The sequence below is a fragment of the Octodon degus genome, unplaced genomic scaffold (assembly GCF_000260255.1).
Source record: "Octodon degus isolate 3935 unplaced genomic scaffold, OctDeg1.0 scaffold00081, whole genome shotgun sequence".
Lineage (NCBI taxonomy): Eukaryota > Metazoa > Chordata > Mammalia > Rodentia > Octodontidae > Octodon > Octodon degus.
Window position 1 is genome coordinate 959,159 of NW_004524657.1, and position 19,952 is coordinate 979,110.

Genomic DNA, 19,952 nt, shown 5'->3' on the forward strand with positions numbered 1-19,952 from the left:
AAATAAATAAATTAAAAAAAAAAAAAAAAAAAAAAAAGGGATGAAGGCCTGGTGTCAGTGGTAACCCCAGCACTGAGGAGGCTGAGACACAAAGACCACTGATTTTGAGGCCAGCCACAGCTATATTGTGAATTCAAGGGCAACCTGGGTATACACTGAGAGCCTATCAAATAAATAAATAAATAAATAAATAAATAAATAAATAAATAAAATGAGCTGCTCCTAAAGGTACCCTCACATTTTTTGCACGTGTGTGGCTTCTCACTAGTGTAGTTCCTTTGGTGGCTGATGAAGGAGGAGTCTATTTAAAGACTTTCCCATATTCCTTGCCCTAACACTGCTTCCTGCCCTCCTGTCAGGCTGCCTTCCACCATGACACTTTTTGTTCACTCTCCCAGAACAGAGCCTTCAGAAGAATTTTGCATTGAAATTGACACCTCTTTTTCAAAGTGGCCCTCAGAAACTAAAGAAAAATTTTAACAATTCAATTATGCACTATGTCAAAACACTGAAAATGAAAGTTGTACGTGGATTTGGGTAAAGTCCTATTCTCCATAACCTTTGTAAAATTATCAATGATCCCATTGATAAGTCCTGCCAGCCATGAGAAAAGATGGCAAGACTCAAGAGAAGAGATCTAGGATTCTAAATAAATGGAAAAAATAATATTAAACTTTTAAAAATGCATTGCGCACCTAAGAAATTGGTCCCTTAAGCAGGGGGCACAGCTCAGCAGATTAAAACGCCTGCAAGCAGGCACAGGGGCCAGGGGTTCAATCCCTGGGCCTGTCATGCAGGCCCTGCCCCTGGGGCAAGCTGAGACAGCAATTGAGACTGACTCATGCCTGTAATCCCAGCTCTTGGGAGGCTGTAAACAGGAGAATCACTATGAGTCCAATCTAGTAGTGAGACCCTAAACACCCTATAGACCCTCCCCTAAATGCAGACAAAAAAAAAAAAAGAAGAGGACACAGGAAACAGAAAAAAAAAAAAAAATGGAACTGTGATGCTGAAAATTTGGGGGAAAAAAGCAAGTATCACAAAGCAAGCCAAAAAAACTGAAAAGTCCCTGTAGATGGGACATTTGATAATAATGACAATATCTTCCTAAACTAAAAATAATTTCTCCATGAGGATCTGCCAGCAAACTAGCATTTAATAAGGGAGAGAAAAAAACAAAAAGATTCAGGAAACAGTTGTCAGGCCAACAGCATTGTACTATGGCTATCTAAATGTTAACACATACAAAAAAGAAAATACCAACTATGTAATTTTTTTGCTAGCATTTAAAAAGTGTAATTACCATCACAAATGACACACTGGCATGAGGAGTACACGTGACTGTCATCTCTGTCCACTGAGCCTGAAAACATACCCTTTAACCTTAACAATTCCCCTGAGAATTTATTCTATAGATTTACTTATACATGAGAGAGTTCATGTATATAAGACATAATCATTGCAACACTGTTCATAGTTGGTTTTTTTTTTGTTTTGTTTTGTTGGGGTTTTTTATGATTGATTTTGGGTTTTTTGAGGGGTTTTTTTTGTTGTTGTTGTGGGTTTTGACTTTGTTTTGTTGTTTTTAAGACAAGTTCTTGCTATGCAATGTGGGGTGGCCTTGAACTCTTAGTGATTTTCCTGCCCCAGCAACCCAAGTGCTGGAATTACAAGTCTGTACCACCATACCCATAATTATAAGTCTACCAAAAAGAAATGATTATAGGGGCTGGGGAGATGGTTCATTGGAATAAGTGCTTCCCTGGCAAGTGCAAAGGCCTGAGTTCAATCCCCAGTTCCACCAGAAAAGAAAAGAAACTGACATACAGAAATGTTCCAAAATATTCACAGAAAAAATAGCAACTAAAAGCAAAGAGGTACAGAGATGAGAAACAAAAACTAGATGAAGAGCTGGGGTATAGCCCAGTGATGAGCACTTGGCTAGATCGAAGCCCTGTGTTCATCACCAGAACCACAAAAGAAAATAAAAATATTTGAAAAAGGAAGAAAATACTTTTCTATCAGTTTGTTTGCCAAAAGTAGCAATTACCTAATAGGAGATTGTGCATATATTTGGGCTCTCTTGCTGCCATTACAAAGTAGTTTATAGTCACTTAAGCAAACATGAGAGAATTTGGAAGGAATTAAGAATGGACAATGGGGCTGGTGAGATGGCTCAGTGGTCTAAAGCACCTACTTAGAACAAGCTTAGCAAAGCACAGGGACTGCGGTTCAATCCCCCAGCACCACATGCCAGCCAGCCCCGCCCCCTGGTGGGCTGAGCTGGCCACACACACACACACACATAAATAAATAAATTAAAAAAAAAAAAAAGAATGGACAAAAGGTAAAAAGAATGAAAGGACAACATGATGAAACCAAAAGGGAAAGAATTTGTTCAATAGGAAGGAAAAACTGGAATGAAGAAAAAGACAAAAGAAGGAGAAAAAATACATTTATGTATATATGCAGTTTGCATAATTGTACTGATGATTTCTGCTGACCTTTTGAAAGGAGCAGGTAATGTTTAAAGGGTTTTTTTATATTCTTTTTTTTTTCTTTTTTAATTTCTTTTAACTTTTTTGTTGTTGTTTTGGTTTTTTTAAACCAATTTTGCACATTTATATCTGGTAACCTGAACAACTAGTTTGGAGATAACACCATGCAATACATCAACCATTGTTAAATTCCTATTACTTTACAATGTCTTTTTATTTTTATTTTATTTATTTTTGTGTCCCACTCAGCCCACCCGGGGAGCAAGGCTGGCGCAGCATGCAGTGTCGAGGATCGAACCGCATTCCCTAGGCTTGCCTAAGCTTGCCTAAGCAGGCACTTTAGACCGCTGGACTATCCTGCTGGGCCCCCTATTACTTTATTTAGTGAAATTTTGTATCTTTTCTAATGCTCAAGGGTTTTTTTATTACTATTTTGTACTCTTTAAAGAATAAGATGAAATAAAGAGACTGTGCTGTGGCATAGCTCAATAGCAGAGTGTATACTTAAAATCTGCAAGGACTGGATTCAGTGCCAGCACCAAGACAACAAACAAAAATCCTGAGTGAAGATTTTAGTGCAGTCTTGGACCTGAGGCCTGATTGAAAGGAGCAGTGGTCCACAGGAGAGAAAAAAATGAGTAGTAACGAGCAAGTTGTTTGGCATGAGGATGACACTTAAAAAGGAAAGTGTCAGCGTATGAGAAGCCTTAGCCTTACTCATACCCCCAGAACTCCCCTATAAAGAAAAACTTTTATTAAAGAGGAAATCAGAATCCAGATGGGCTTTTTGAGATGACAGTTCTGCCCAAGCACCAGCTCTGTGGTGTCCTGCCAGATGAGCTGCTAGACAGTTTCACATGAAAGATCCACACTGCTCAGAAGCCATATGTATAAAAAAAAATAAAAATAAAGAAGCCATATGTATATAAGCACTGTGGGAAAGGTTTTAATAAACAAAGTCATTATAAAAAAGATAAAGCAAGAAAAAAAGAGAGGCGAGGTGAGGCCAGGCGAGACAAGCTCTAGCCTCACCTACCTACCTAAGGGGCTGGTAGAAACTCTCTCACCTCCATGCAGAGCTTGACCCTTTGCTCCAGCTGGGAGATTGTTTGGGTTTGGAAGACAGAAGCCCTTGAATACAAACTAAAAGGAAACTGGCTATGAGCAAAGGAGTCACCCAGCCCTGAGTGTCGCCTGCAGGCACACTGATGGCTAGGTAGGACTACAGGGTGAACCAAGATGTCCAGATTTTACAGTAATACAAGTGGAGGAAGGCAATCAGTTAGAAAATTGGGTCCTCCTTTCAAGGCCAGCCTGAACTAAATAATGAGACCCTGTCTCAGAAATAAAGGGAGGTGCAGCACCCTCACTCTCAATAACCAATCACAAACTCCAAAAGCTGCCCCATGATTACATGAGGCTCTGGGGGGACAACTAGACACAAGCCATAACATCTGCACTCTAGCTACATAAAGCCACAGCCACATCCCCAAATGTCAGCATCTCTGCAAAGCTAACCCAACCCTATTCATCTAGGAGCCACCGTTCACACCCTTAACCAAGGTCTAAACCAGAAGAGGCTTTGCTAGACAAAAAAAGAGAGAGAGAGACTCAAGGCCAGCTTCTGATAGTCCAGGCTCTGTTCACAACTCCAGAAAGCAGGAAAACCAGGAGGGGTAAGAGGAAAGTCATGGACACCCCCTTCTGCCAGACCACACCACCCACCTTGGTGTCTCCCAACATTTAAATCTCCTTTAGTGGGCCTCTTCTCTCCATGCAGTTATCTTTGTTGCCTCCTCAGAAGGTCTCCTTTCTCAATCCTGTCCTCTACCACCATCTGGCAACTTACACTTCATTTTCTTCACATGCTTTCTCTTTTTTTTTTTTTCCTTTTTTTTTTTTTTTTTTTTTTTTTTTTTTTTTTTTTTTTTTTTTTTTTTGGCGGAACTGGGGATTGAACTCAGGTTTTTGCGCTTGCCAGGCAAGCACTTATTATACTGAGCTATCTCCCCAGCCCCTTCACATGCTTTCTCACTGCCAGTCAGGTATTTATTGTTGCTGTCCTCTCTGATGTGAGCTTCAGTTTGTGGCCAGAGAATCTTTTCTTAACAAATCATTCGTGGAGGCCTAGTGCAGAGATGAGCAAGTTTATTAGCCAGCAATCAGCACCCAGCAAGGACCTGGGCATCAACCCCCAAAGGCAGGAGTGTAGGGTCTTTTATACATATATAAAACTATGTCTGATTCCAGGTCTAAAGGACAATTGATTCTTTTCTTAAATAGAAGGGGGAACAAACAGTATTTTCCATTTGGGGTGGAGTGCAGGGTGTAACCAATCATCTTTTGATAAAACATGGGGTTGTTTCAGGTTAGGCAACTGTTACAACATTTTTAGGAAACAAAATCTTAAAGGAGTGAAAACTTAAGTTTTTAAATGGCACTAGAGGGGCCAAGGAAATGACTCAGTAGAATAAGCACTTGCCTGGCAAGTGCAAGTGCCTGAGTTCAATCCCTGGTTCCACCAATAAATAAATAAATAAATAAATAAATAAATAAATAAAATGGCACTAGAACACAAAATGGCATTGATTTGGTTCCCTTTTTCATATCATCAGAAGGCAGGGACCATTTGACTCAGTGTTGTTTCCCAAGCCTAAAACTGCCCAACACAAAGAAGTGTTCAAAAAAAAAAAAACCAGAAACTGAAAAGCATGGCAATGATCCAAGCTTTCTCCTAGAATTTATGGGGGGAATAGCCTGGCTCTGGGGCAGGCTATTTTAAAAGGAGAAAAAATGTTTAAATGCTTTCCAAGATAACAATACTAACTTAATATGTAAAAGACACTGTGCCAAGTCCTAAATATGCAACATGTCTGAATTTTCACTGGAACTGTATAGGTATGTAGCATCAGATGGGGTCTGAGGAGCTGGGGGTCTCCCATAGAAAGACCATCCATTTATCCACCTCTTTGCCCTCACTCCTGCAAAGAATTGAGAAGGGAGAGCCTTGCTCAAATCTAAAAGCTTCCAGGGAGAAACAGGGAAGTCAGGTCTGGCAGAAAATGAGGAAGACACACATGAAAGTGCAAAGCAAAAGTTTATTCATAATAACAAATACAGGGAAATCTGCCATGTTGAACACTAGAATGCAGGGAGAACTTCCCCATGCTCTTACTTACAGGGTAACCTGGTCCCTAAAATAACAGTTTCACTGATTGGTGTAATCTAGGCCAGTCAGGGTCTCAGCCTATTTCTGGGGTGAGACAAGTGTCCTGGGGTCTAGGGGCACACAATAAATGCATGCAAAGGTTTCCTAAAAGGCAACCTTCTCAAGTACACAGTGCAAAGTCAACATATGGTTATTTCTATAATGGTCACAAGGTACATCAATTTCTTCAGCTTTAACCCACTGAGTACTCTTAATTTCACTTGGTAGACATAAGTAGAACAGTCACAAGTTCTTTTATTCAATTCCAATTTTGATCACTGATCTATAATATGCAAGTCATATATTACACTTCACATAATAAGATATGGGTTATAGAATGGCTAATAAAGAGTAATAGCACCCTCAAGATTTAAAGGGTTCCTGTGGGAAAGTGAAAAGACAGACAATACAGCTGTAAAAATCACTGCAAGTGGCCTCAAAGTTGTTCAAGAAACTCTGGTTCCATCAACAGGAAATGTCAAAGTGTCAGCCTATAGTAGGTAATGTGCACGTCACAAACAAGAAAAATTATGCTGAGCTGAAACCCCAGGAGTTTCTCTGACTGGCCATCTTCCTGGATATGTCTCGTGGTGAGTGACCAGGTGTGGGGTTGTTGGTGCCACCATACTTGCAGTCTGAGCTGCTACTCTTTTATGAGCCTCAGGTGAGGAGGTTGTATCTGATATGCTTGATAAGCTCATATACCTGCTCTTCCTGGTATGGTTTGATATGACCATTTATTACCTTCCCCATTGTGGAAGCCAATATGTGCAACTTAAAGTTGGAACTATGTGCAACTTAAAGTTGGAAATGGTATATATTGGCTCACAGTTTCAGAGGTATCAGTTCATTATTGTGCTGCTACAGAATACGGCCTTGTCTTGTTACACAGCCTGCTTGCCACACACACTCGAAAATGTTTCTTTGATTCCACTACAACTTTTTGTTGAAAAGAAACTTTCCCAGAAGGGGACATTCACTTACCAATTTAATCATGATTAGGCAGTGCCCCACTAAGTGCAGGTGCATCCTAGCTGCTAAGGAACAGGCCGTTGACAAGAATTCCCTCCTTGGCTGAACTCTGGTGAGGCTCCAGATTCTTATTTTTCACTTGTATGTTGGTCTTAGCCTTCTGAGCCTAGTTTTAGCAAAGAATTCTATTAAGCCTCTTTATGACTCTCCAAAAACTTGGTAATTTTCTTTCCACTCCCTCACCCTGTCCTTCTACATGTATAATTCCCCCTTGTTTCCTTTTTTTTTTTTCAGAATTATGGTCAATCTTTTTTGCTCTGAGGATGTTATTAGAACAAAAACAAAAATCAGATTCCGTTTCTCCTATACTCCCATTCAAAACTCAATGCAGAAGACTTCTGAGGCTTAAAAAAAAAGTGTGTAGAAATGTCCCTGCTAGTAAGTAGCAATCAGTTTTGCTGCAGACAACTATTAATACAGTGTAGTTCTGACACTATTAACTGCAGGCAGCATCAGAACACACAAGTTGAGGACTTAACACACTCATGATGGGGCCATAATTTGTCTGTATCACTGCTAGACAGCTTTGATTTCAATTCAATCATCTGATGTTATATAACTAACCTGAGTATGCTCTTTTGTTAATATAATACACTAAAACAAAATTGGTCATTGTTATTTAATGGCTAGATTATTAAGTTCAGTGATAAATTTTTCTTTAGTTATTCACTTGTTGTTCCTTGGTGGTTCTTCTCATTTTCACTGGGATTGTAAGTAATAGATACAATATAATGTATAGTGACATATTCACTTTTCAATTTTAAGAGTATTTCAATTTTGTAAAAATTTTCCCATTAGGCTGTATAGCACAGTAAATAAATGATTTATCAGATGAATTTATAATTATATCTCAGCAGAGGGAAAGGTCAGAACCTACCTATTACTCTTCAAATAAAGATGCATTAGAGGGCCCGCCAGATAGCTCAGCAGACTAAAGCATCTGCTTACACAGAGTGCAGTGGCTGGAGTTCCATCTCTGGCATGCCATGCCTGCCCCACTGAGATGGTTATTGAGACTGGGTGTGGTGGTGCACGCAGGTAAACCCAGCACTTGAGAGGCTGAAAACAGGAAGATCTCTATGAGTCCAATCTACATAGTGAGACCCTGTACATCCTGCAGACCTTGTACCAAATACATTTTTTTAAAATAAGTAGAATTAGATGAATGTAATCTGTGGCTAGTACACTTAATGAATATGGGATAGATTGGGTATGAATGTAAAGGTTCAAGAGAAAGAATGGGGGGTTGGGGAGATGGCTCAGTAGAATAAGCACTTGCCTGGCAAGCGCAAGGACCTGAGTTCAGTTCCTGGTTCTGCTAGAGAGAGAGAGAGAGAGAGAGAGAGAGAGAGAGAGAGAGAGAGAGAGAGAGAATGGCAGCTGATAGTAGAAATGATAGAACGTGAGCACATGGAAATACAAAACAGGATACTGCTCACAAGAAATATTTATTATAGTGGTTTTTTTGGAATATCTGAAATTTTTAATTCTTTCTTTACAGGTTACCAGATCACTTTTGATTAAGAAAACTGTAAAAAATTAGTAACTGCCAAAAGTGAACACCAGGTGGAGGCACGTGTCAATTTTCCACAGAGTCCTGCTGTGCGGGATGTCTGAATGCACTGTGCGGAGTCTCTACTCAAACTTGCAAGAATCATTTGTGGCAGATTTTAGTCCACAGGTCACTTTTCCCCATATTTCTTTGTAAATTCTTCAGCATTCTTACAGAATTTTTTACAGTCCTTAAAGTATTCTTCAGTTAGGTCAGCCCACAGCAGGTGCTCAAGCTGAGGGTCATTCACCAGTGCTATGAGGGACTGAATTACTTGGTCAGTCTTGGTCACTGGCTTCCAGTTCTCAACACTAATTACCAGCAGGAAAACTTGCCCTTTTTTCATCAATGTTTGGGTGACAGATCTTTGTTTTAAATGTGATCTTCAGTGGTTTGAATGGATATGCTTCTGGAAAGTTGATTTCAATTCTAAAGGCCCCCTTATCATATGGAGGGTTGTCAGGAACAATAAGACTTTGCCAAGTCAATAAATTAGCTTCATCAACCTGGTTGTTACAGAACCTTTTCATTCAACATTTGGAGATCTCTTCAAGCTCTTGCATCAGCCTCGAACTGGCCACCATCTTAGATCTGGTGATGCTGCTTTCCCCAGTTATAGTGATCCTTTAGTGTTGTATGAAGTATTTGTATCTGACAATAACCTTAAAATTATAGTTGAAAAAACAATAAACATGACATACAATGCAGCCTTAGTGCAAAAAAGAAGAAACCATCAGCAAAGTTGCGAATCTGTTACAATTAGCAAAGTGAAGAGTTTTATAGGTATATTTTTAATTATGAGTAGTACCATTATCAGATATTAGATTGTATTGAAAATAATATTTATGTCAGTGGACACATAAAGAATGCAGTGGAAAAAAAGAATGCAGTGAAAAACAATCATTTTTTTGGCTATTTTAAACTACTTACATTTCTCTGACAATATTACATACAGAACCAAGGATTATGGAGAGCTGTCTCAGTCTGAGAAGTTAATATTTGTAATCCCATGAATAAGTTTAGGGGTTTTTTTGTTTTTGTTTTTTGTTTGTTTGTTTTTGCGGAAACAGGGATTGAACTCAGCCCCTTGTGTTTGTTTGCCAGGCAAGCGCTTATTCTACTGAGCTATCTCCCTGGACCCCCCAAATATAAGTTATTGGAATCCCATTGAATTAATTCCAATCTACCACACCCAGTGCAACCCATGGCAAGAATAAAAACACTAAGTATATTTGCAGTTAAGGGAGGTCAAGAGGTCCTAAGTCCAGCCATGATGATGGCTACCTGGAACAAAGTGCTGCAAGCTGGACTAGGTAGGAGGCCTGCATTTATCTCTGTAATATGCAGAGAAAAGGATATGCAGAGAGTAATCTGCATTACACAACTGAAATAATATCTAATGTTTTGGGGTCAATGCTTCAGCTCTCATGTGTACTCTTTCAAGCCCCAGGAAGTCATAGCCTCCATCTCAAGGCTCCATCACAGCTGAAAGTGTGGAGCATTGCCTCTTCATCTCATCTCCGCCAGGCTCACACTTGGGAGCAGCAGGTGGGGTTTCCAGGGAAATCATGCTTACAGTCTTCAGATACTACCAGCAGCACCCAGACCAATATGTACTGCTTAAAGCTAATTAAGAAGTCCTAGCCAGCTCTGTACTTGGAAATAGGGTGAGGGCCAGGCTCAGCCAAAATGGAAACAATTGCTCCTCTTTAAAGGAAAGTAGCCCAGGTGGTCCTCCACAGACGATCCCTCAATAAATTTAGGACAATCATGGAAGAAATTATTTGTACCTCCAAGAATGCAGTTATGCTGACTTCGGGCACCACCTTCTCACCCTGGCTGGAGGGCACGGGCTGAGGTGGCCATGCCTGGAGCGACCACCATGACCATCATGGGTATCGGCAGGAGGGAACCACTGAGCCTGTCTCCCTTCACAGAGCAGAAATAAAGGCCCTTCAGACTAGGAAAAAAAAAATGCAGTTATGTAAGGAGGAAAAAAAAGAATGCAGTAAAACTGGGGTGTGGGGGCAATGTAGTGATAGAGAAAAGTCTGATTTTATGGCAAGGACATCTGTGTTTTTCTAATACATCAAAGGAAAATGGCACAAATAGAATAAAATGATATTATGTTTGCCTAATGGTTACACCTATCATTTAGATGTGTATCCCAGAAAAACTACAAACCCTTTGGTGGTTGGGCATTCTAATGATGGTGTTTTGAAATTAATGAGTAGCTTATTATGTGAATAGTACACATTATATACAGATATTTATTATTTGAGTATAACCCTAGCACAAGAACTTTTAAAAAAAAGAAACATGAGAGTCCCTTGAACTAATTTGCCTCCATTTTGGTTCACTTTTGCCCTACTGCCACTTACTGATGTGCACAGAGGTGGTGTTAGGGAGATGCTCAACTGCCCCCACTAGCTATAAGCAATGCCAATGAGTTTAGCCCAAGGCTCTGAGGAGTAGCCCTTGGAGCAAGGCAACAGGTCTGAGCGGAGCCCTCCTAACGCTCCCTCCCACTAAACATGAGCTAGGCCCAGAGATGCTGCACTGTTGGCTGGGACAGAGCTTCGAAAAGAAGCAACGATATCCCAGGGCAAATAAAAGCTGGCGTTAGAGCTAAGGCAGCTAAGCCAAGACACAAGATACTTCTTCAAACTGTGTTATGCAGATTGCTCCAGACTTAGAGGCTACCTGTTATCAGAATCCAGTACTCTTTCTGCAAACTGCTCTGCATATTGCAGAGGTGCCATTGTTTCTCCTACCTGGCCCAGCTCCAGAATTCACATATTTCCTGCCATTTTCACGGTCACTCAACCATGAGCCACTTCCCTCTTCATTGAATTATTAAATCCCGGGTTTGGCCTTGGATTGAGGCATTTGTTCTAGTTGGCCTTTGTTCTGATTAGATTTAGGAACCCTTGGCTCTCCACAACTGCAGACATGTCTCTGTCTCTTTTTTCTCTCCATGGGTTGTTTTGGAAGTGGTAGACTGGAATTTACGTGCTGGAATTCCAGTAACTTTTCCCCGGGAATACAATCTATGAATGCTGGACCTTGAAAGGTTCAAGCATTTATAATTCTGTAGCACAGTATGGCCAAATCAAATATTTTTACAAGTATAAGCAAAGACAAAGCAAAAATACAGTAAAATTATAAACTTCAAATATTATTCTGATGTAAAATTTTAAATCGACTGATAAAAGAGTCATTTGTGTATTAACAATTTGTAAAAATCATACACAGAGCTGGGTGTGGTGGCACATATCTGTAATCCCAGCATTCAGGAGGCCGAGACAGGAGGAGAGCTATAAGGCCAGCCTGGGCTACAAAATGAATTCAGGGCCAGCCTCACTACAAAAATAGATCCTGTTGGGCTGGCATAGCACAGTGGACAAAGTGCCTGCTTTGGCAAGCACAGGGACCAGGGCTCAATCCCCAGTCTACATGTGGCGCCAGCCCCACCCACAGGCTTGCTGAGCCATCAACAGAGTCTGGGCATGGTGGCACAGGCCTATAATCCCAGTGCTGGGGAGAATGGAAACAGGAGTATCACCATGGGTCTGATCTGCATAGTGAGACCCTGTACCAAATATACAAATGGAAAAATAAGTAAATAAATAAATAATAAAAAGAAGGGGCCAGCCTAATAGCTCAGCAGACTAAAGCACCTGCTTAGGCAGAGCGCAACAGCCCAGGTTTGATCCCCAGTGTGCTGTGCCAGACCCTCCCCACCCCACCCCCACTGCCACGCTGAGACGGCAATTGAAACTGGGTGCGATGGCATGCCTGTAATCCCAGCACTTGGGAAGCTGAAAGCAGGAGAATCACTACAAGTCCCATCTACGTAGTGAGACCCTGTAGACCCTGAAGACCCTGTCCCAAATACAGAAAAATAAAAATAAATAGATAAAAAATAAAAGAGACCCTGTCTAAAAAAAATTAATAATTAAATATCATAAAGGTGGGTCAGTAATATAGTTCAGTGGCACAGCACCTGCCTGGAAGGCACACGGTCCTGAGTTTGATTCCCAGTGCAAAATAATAATAATAATAATAATAATAATAATGTATATTGATTAAAGAAAAACCTGGAAACATAAAACCTGACCTTGTCTTCAATTACAATAATACAAAGGAAGGTATTGATTTAGCTGACCAGATATCATCATATAACAGTACCTTAAGAAAACATTAAAATGGAATACAGATTATAACACATCTAATTTTTGGTACAGCATTACAGAGGACCACCTGGGCAACTCTCCTGGAAGGAAAAGCAACTGTCTCCATTTTGGCTGAACCTGACCTTATTTCCATGTACTGATATGTACAGAGCTGGCTAGGACTTTTCCTTATCCCTTCAGTTGGCTTTTAAAACAATGCAAATTTGCCCAGTGCGGTGCTGGTATGTAGTCTTTGAAGCAAAGGTGACAGCGCAGTGTTTCCTCAGGCTCCTCATAGCTCCCAAATAAAACATGTATGAGCTGGGCCGAGGCAGGCTAGAGAGCCATGCTCCACACTCAGTGGCGATGGAGTCTAGGGATAAGAGGCTATGACTTCCCAGGGCATAAAAAACTATGCATCAGAGCTGAAGCTCTGACCCTAAAACATTAGACAACATCTTGATTGTGTTATACAGATTACTCTTTCTTTTCTTCTCTGCACATTACAGAGGTGATTTCAGGTCTCCTACCTAGCCCAGCTCACAGCACTAACATAATTCCCACCACTCTCACAGTCACTCATCCTCAAGCCACTTCTTTCTTCATGAATTAAGAAAATCTGGGTCCATGGAACCAGGGAGATAGCTCAGTAGAATAAGTGTTTGCCTGGCAAGCGCAAGGGCCTGAGTTCAATCCCCGGTTCAAAAAAAAAAAAAAAAAAATCTGAGTCAAGGCCTTTGTTCCAGTTAAACATCATCCTAGCCAGACTCAGGACCCCCTTGATTCCCTACTATTTTGGATATATTATTGTGTCTTTACTTATGTCATGAGTTGCATGTCATGAGGGTGGTAGAATGGAATTAACTCAATGGGATTCCAATAACTTTTCCATGAGATTACAAATATAAACTTCCTGGACCACGATGAGGATTGGGAAGGGCTCTCTAAACAACACTTATAAATGCATGTTATTCACATCAGCAATAAGGTACTCATAAAATTTCTATGTAAAATTCAGAGATTAGATGGACATGGTTGGGCCAGGGACATAGCTCAGTAGAATAAGCGCTTGCCTGGCAAGCACAAGGCCCTGAGTTCAATCCCCAGTACAACAACAACAAAAAAAAAAAAAATGGACATGGTGGTACAGACCTGTAGCCACCCAGGATACTGGGGCAAGAGGATTGCAGCAACTTCAAGGTTAGCCTGGGCTGCATACTGTGTTAGAAAGACCTGCATTAGTGAGACCTTGTCTCAAAAACCAAAAGAAGGCCAAGGATATAGCTAAGCAGCACAGGACCTACCTGGCAAACGCAAGGTCCTGAGTTCGATTACCAGTAACAAAACAAAAATAAATAAATAAATACTCATGAGATTACTGAAAAGCTATTAACAAAATTGTGGGCGACTAGTGATGGCAACTAGTTGTGGTTAGCTAGTAACAGATAACCAGTGGTGGCTAACTAGTTGCATCTAGTTGGGAAAAACCAATAACCAGTAACTAGCTGTAAGTAACTAGTAACTGGTAACCAGTGTGGTTAGCCAGTAATTGTAACTAGTAATGGGACACAGAACAAATCCTTCCTCCATCTAAGTTCTTTTTCTCAGGTATTTTTCACAGCAGTGCATATAAATATTCTCATCTAGAGCCTCCAGAATCACACAGCCCTGCAGACAGCCTTGACTTTAGTCTCCTGGAACTGACTTCACAACTGCAGAGAATACATTTGGGTTTACTGGACATCACTGTAGTGATGTATTACAGGAGCGACTAGAAACTAATACATCAAAGAAGAGGGGAAATGCAGAGGAAAGATACAGACCCCAGTTTTGCCTTCCAAAGTAAATCTGAAGAGAAGTGAAGCAAGGTATATGGGCAGGCTGCATTCATCAACAGTGCAAGGTGAAAGGAAGAGATACAGAAATTTAGATATGAAACAAAAGCCTAAAGTTCCGAGGGAGCAAGGAGCTATGAACAGAACCTGAGAACAGTTGTCTCTCTTTGTAAATTCCAGCAAGCTGGGATTCAAGGCTGCAGGTAACAGCTTTTCCTGCTGGCCCCACTTGTTGGATTATACCTTGCTTGGGATGTTAATGGATAGCATGGCATAAACTTTTTTTTAATAATTTTTTTAAATTTTTATTTGTGGGTGTGTGTGTGGGTGTGTGTGTGTGTGTGTGTGTGTGTGTGTGTGTGTGTGGCCAGCTCAGCCAACCAGGGGGTTTTGCTTTGCTCAGCTTGTTCTAAGTAGGTGCTTTAGACCACTGAGCCATCTCACCAGCCCCGGCATAAACTTTAGAGTTAGGTAAATGCTGAAGTCAATAAAGAGTAGTTTGTGTTCACCAAAGTAGTTAAGCACATTTTTTTAGCCTGCCTTTAGCCCTCAATAAATGTGAGATGTTTCTATGGCTGAGCTCACTTAGAAAGAGACTAATTTCAGTGAGATCTCTAAAGCAATATCATCGGGTCTTATCATTTCTCTCAGCACCCACTCATAACATACAACAAAGACAAGCAAAGCTGGAGAATATGGGTGCCTCGTGATGAAAGCATCAACATGAGGCTTGCTAGATCTCCTGGTATTTACGTTGGAAAGCATGCTTGATGAAAGCTAGAAGTGTCTTCAGAGCAAAGTTCCTATTTCCCCAATAAATCTCTGATATATCACGATACTAAACTTCCTTAATTTTTTGTACCAGAAATCAAACTCAGGACCTCATGCTTGCCGGGGGAGTCCTCTGCCACTGATATATCCTAGACCACACCATACTAAACTATAAGAAGCAAACTGCCGGCCCACACACGTGGCATGACCACATTTTTGTTTAAAGGTCCACTGGTATGTATCAACAGTTCGACCTGTGTACATTCTGAGTTCTGACTGCAGAGCATCAAGTGACTCTCCCTTCCTCTTCCGACTTTGTTCTGATTTCCTCCAAATAACTGCAAAGAGCTAGGTTTGACAGCACCTGCCTGTAATCCCGGCACTCGGGAGCTTGAGGCAACAAGGAGGGGATCTGAGGAAATTATTTTTTCTCTACGGTACTTAGGCTTGGGTCCCGAGGCTCAAATTTGCGTTCCTCCTGCCTCGCCTCCTCAGAAAACCTCGCGCCCCCCAGGAGGTTAAAGCTTTGAACGGCTATAGTTAGGAATGAATGCTAAAGGTGACAGGAAGATGTCAGGTGGTAGACATTAATTTTTGCGTATTTGTAAAGGTAAGGAGGAGACTACCCTCTTCATGGCGATATTTTAGAACCAGACAAACCCCTCTAGGGTAGTCCTAAAATAACGTCCAACAAGATCGCCACCGGAAGTGGTCTCTAGAGAAGGGTCGCCACCGGAAGTGGGGGGACCCGCGCGCAGCTCTCTGGGACTTGTAGTTCGGAGCCCTCGGCGAGGGCTGGGTGGGCATCCAGAGTGCGTGGCCAGGTGTGGGCCCAGGCAGGAGGGCTGCGCGCACTGAGAGGGGCGTTCGGGCCTGGCCGGCCTGGGGGAGGAGGGCGGCTGGGCGCACGTGCGTCCATGCCGCGTTCTCAGCCGCTGAGCGGGACCGCGGTCACGGGCGAGACCCACGCGAGTAAGGCCGCGGCGCCGGGCCGGTCCTTCCCGCTCACGTGCTCTGCCCGGCCTTGTCGCGAGGGGGTTTTGGGTGGGCGTCAGGGGCCGAGGGAGACCCTGGGAAAGAGCGCGGGGCCTCGGAGCTCTCTGCCCCAGAAGGGGACGGGCTTAGGAAGAATATCGAGAAGGCGTCCAGGGCAAACACCCCGAGCTCCAGGGTAGAACAAGTAGAACCCGGGAGCCCGAGGAACTGGCGCATCTCCTCGATGCTGGCAGCGCCCGGGTTCATTCACCTCGGGATTTGCCAGGGAGAGTTGACGTGTTTGATCCAAAGCCCCACGGAGTGGGACTGAGGGAGGAAAAGGAGTCAGGTCAGGCGCTGAGTGATTCCTGCAGTCTCACTGGGCTTGCTGTTTACCGCCTTAAAAGGTGGGCTTGGTTTTCATGGCTTCCCCTGACCTCCTTAACTCTGCCTTTCCAGGAATCTGCCTTTCCCTGAGCAGAGGACATGATCAGGTTCCAGGTGAGCTGGGGTTTCTCCTGAAATGCCTTCTGTCTGACACTAGACATAAGCTTGCTTTCTCCGGAGGAAGGTATGCTTCATCACTGCGTGCCTGTTTAATGTCTAGCTCTGTTCCTGTACCGTGTTTTCCTCTTTGTTGTCTGAGACATACGAATTTCATACACATGGACATCCAAGTAGTGAGGCATTAAATACTAAGGGCAAAGAGCTGACAGAAGATGTCTCCCTGCTTTGCACAGGTATCCACTCACTCCATAATTTTGGTCCATTTCTCAGAATGCCCCAGCAGTGTTCTGTTATCGAAAGATTCCACAGAGTGCCTTTGCCTGGGCCCCTCAGAGCTGGCATTTTCTTGCAGACATTTCACTCACAGGATGTCTTACTTTTCCCTCTCAGTGATAACGCACTTGAGGTGATCAGCTTCAAAGGAGGAAGGACTGATTTAGGCTCATGCTTTCAGAGGTTTCAGCCCATGGCTCTTGGCTTCCTGTAGTAGCAGGAGCATTTTGGGGAGGAGGTTTATTCATCTGATGGTGGCCAAAAAGGCAAGGAAGGAGTTAGGATCCCAGTGTCCCCTTCAAGGTCACACCCCTGTGACCTAACTTCCATCCACCACCTTTGAAGTGTGCCACAGGCTAGTAATCTTGACTTTAGCTTGTGGACAGCCTCTTGGGGATGCTCCAAATCCAAATGTAGCATATCAGATGTCATTCTGAGTGTCTCAGGAAAACAAGTAGAATTATCACCTGGGTGTTTTTAAGGTACTCATCCTCTTGATGAGCAGGCTAATTACATATGTATACAAAGTGTATGCATGTTAATTAATGGTGATCATTTATTTACCATGAAGAGTGAAAAACATGAGAAAGTTAAATGGCAGTAAAGTCATTACAGAATCAGTCCTAGAAATGCTCTTCAACCACTCTGCATCAGAATCATCTGTGGTGGTTTTTAAAGAATTTTTAATTTCCTAGCTCCCCCCTTGAGACAAATTTTTCTCTGCTTTATCTCACTGAGCCAAAGATTTACTGTGAAATAGCCCTGTGTATGCATAATGTCAGTATACCTAGAATGGGTTACATGGTTTCCCTAACCAGCTCTTTCCCCTCAGCTAATGTGGCTACATATTTGATGCAGTAAATTTACAAATATCACTTTGTTTAAAAAAAAAAAAAAAAAAAACGAAAGAAAGAAAGAAAAAGAAAAAACTTTGTCATTTGTCTCCATAGAACCATTTGTAAAATGTCACCTCAAGACTGACTCTTAGGTTGGGATAGATATATAGTTGCATTCTCTTAATGAATAGAATGATTTGTTCTAATGGTGTTTGTAAATAGGATCACAATTCCGCATCTTGTACAGCAATTAACCACTAAGAAGAATATATGCAGTGTATTATTTGTTGAAACTGTACTTCCGATTTGATTTGAAACTGTCTCATTGCTATCTGTTTATCAATAAAACTTTGAAAAAATAAAATAAAAAAAAAGACTGACTCTTAGCATCATAGAGCATCTGGTGGAAGGGGTTGACCAACCCCCTCCCCCTTCTGCTGCCAGTGTTTGATGGTGAGGAACTGAAACTTGTAGGGAGGGGAAGGGCCTCATTGTTTGTTGCAGAGAACAGCAGAGCCAAAAGGAACCCCATGTTTTACAGGTACAGGCTGGGCTTTCTCCATAACCTAACAGTTATCTTAACCTGAAGATGTCTGAGTAAAATACCAGGCTGGAATAGTTTTTCCTTAATGAGTCAGTGTTGCTGTGTCACCCGGACAGACCCTTAAACACCAGGCAGCCCGAGTCACCTGGCTCCGAGACAGGATGGCATGGCAGAGGGGCATGGTGGTGGAAAGCTGCTCATTTCAGGGTAACCAAGAGGCAGAGCAAAAAGGAAGGAGCCAGGGAGGGAGATAAAGCCTTCCAGGCCATGCCCCACCTCCTAACAGGATCCCATCACCTTCTAAAAGCTACCCACTGTGATCACAGGGCACTTGGGGGCATATAGATATAACTTAAAACACTGACTTTGGAAGCTTGGAATAAAGCTGCTTTTGTCCCACATATCACCTTCTCCACTAGTGACCTCTGGGACAGTCCTGTCTCCTGCAGGGCAGGTACTGTCCTGAGTCCTAAGGAGGGAACAGAGCTTCTGCAACCTGGGGCAGAAGCTGTTGAGAGGATCCAGTGTGTGAGACAGCAGCTGAGGCCAGGATTAGACCTTGGGCTTCATTTCACCCCTGGTTGCTGCGCTTCAAAGCCTGGCCCACAGGTGGGTATGGCCATGATGTTGAGAGTAAATGTTAAAAAAAAAAAAAAAAGGCCTTACTGGTCCCTGGGGAGCCCATCAGACCTCTGGTGAGAGCTGTGCCCCTAAAAGACCTGACAAAGTACAGTATCTGACTCCTGTCCCTTGTCAGCCCCAATCTTGGGGTTACAGTGACCACATCATTTACCTTCTCTGTCTTGGTGATCACATGACTTTGGGAGAGAGAGTAACCAAGAAAGCAAATGCACAAGCAAGATGACCAAGTTAGCAGACGAAAACAAAACCCAGAGGTGGCAGGTGCTGGGTGCTCAAGTGGACCAGATTGTCAGGGACTTGGGTCTCTAAGGAGGCAGCAGGCTGAGACCCAGTGAGAAGGAACTGGACATGAGAAGACAGGGGACAAGCCCTCTGGATGAGGTGGGAACTGAGCTAAGAAGTGCCTCTGCTGGGCTGGGGCCTCCAAGTGTAATCAGGCTGAGACTTGGAAGGGACAGGGACTATGTCTGTAGAGCCTCTGGGACAGGATGAGTCTGGGTTGTGCTCTGCCCCCTTAGAAGCCCTGGAAAGGTCTCAGGCCTGGAAGTGCCCATGTTGTTGTCAAGAGAGGATCTCACTGTATAGCCCAGTTCTGCTGTCTAACCCGAACCTGCAGGGGGGCCTGGTGGTGCTTCACCTCACCAGCCTGCCAGCCTTCCCTGCCCCCAGCTAAGAATGGATGTGCTTCATGTTCTAGGAACCAGTGACAATCAAAGATATGTCTGTGGACCGTGTGGAGGAAGAGCAGGGCAGCCCAGGCCCTTCCCAGAGGAAGCAGGACCATGCTGTGACACTCTTGGCGGTAAGAACAAGTGGAGCCCCTGGTACTGCAATATTTAATAACCTGGTTCCTTCTTGTCCCTAGTGGCTAAGAACTAAAGGGTAAGTAGTTTCCCAGCCCAGAGGTGGTCCATCCTTCCTGAGCCTGGGCTTGGGACCCATTGTGCTTTCTGTAGTCAGCCAGGCCCCATGTGGTCCTGAGATAGATGAGCTTTCCAAGCAGAGACCATGATGCAGTGCCACAGGACAGGCAGGCAGGCAGGCCCCTGGGGGGAGGAAGTCCTGTGTGAGGCTATTGTTATGCTCCCTGCTGACTGTGGGACC

General features: G+C 42.8%; 1 pseudogene; it reads right to left on the reverse strand.

Moving 5' to 3' along the window:
• Positions 1–8,408: 8,408 nt before the first annotated feature.
• LOC105742907 lies at positions 8,409–8,874 on the reverse strand (annotated as a pseudogene).
• Between the last annotated feature and the right edge of the window lie 11,078 nt (positions 8,875–19,952).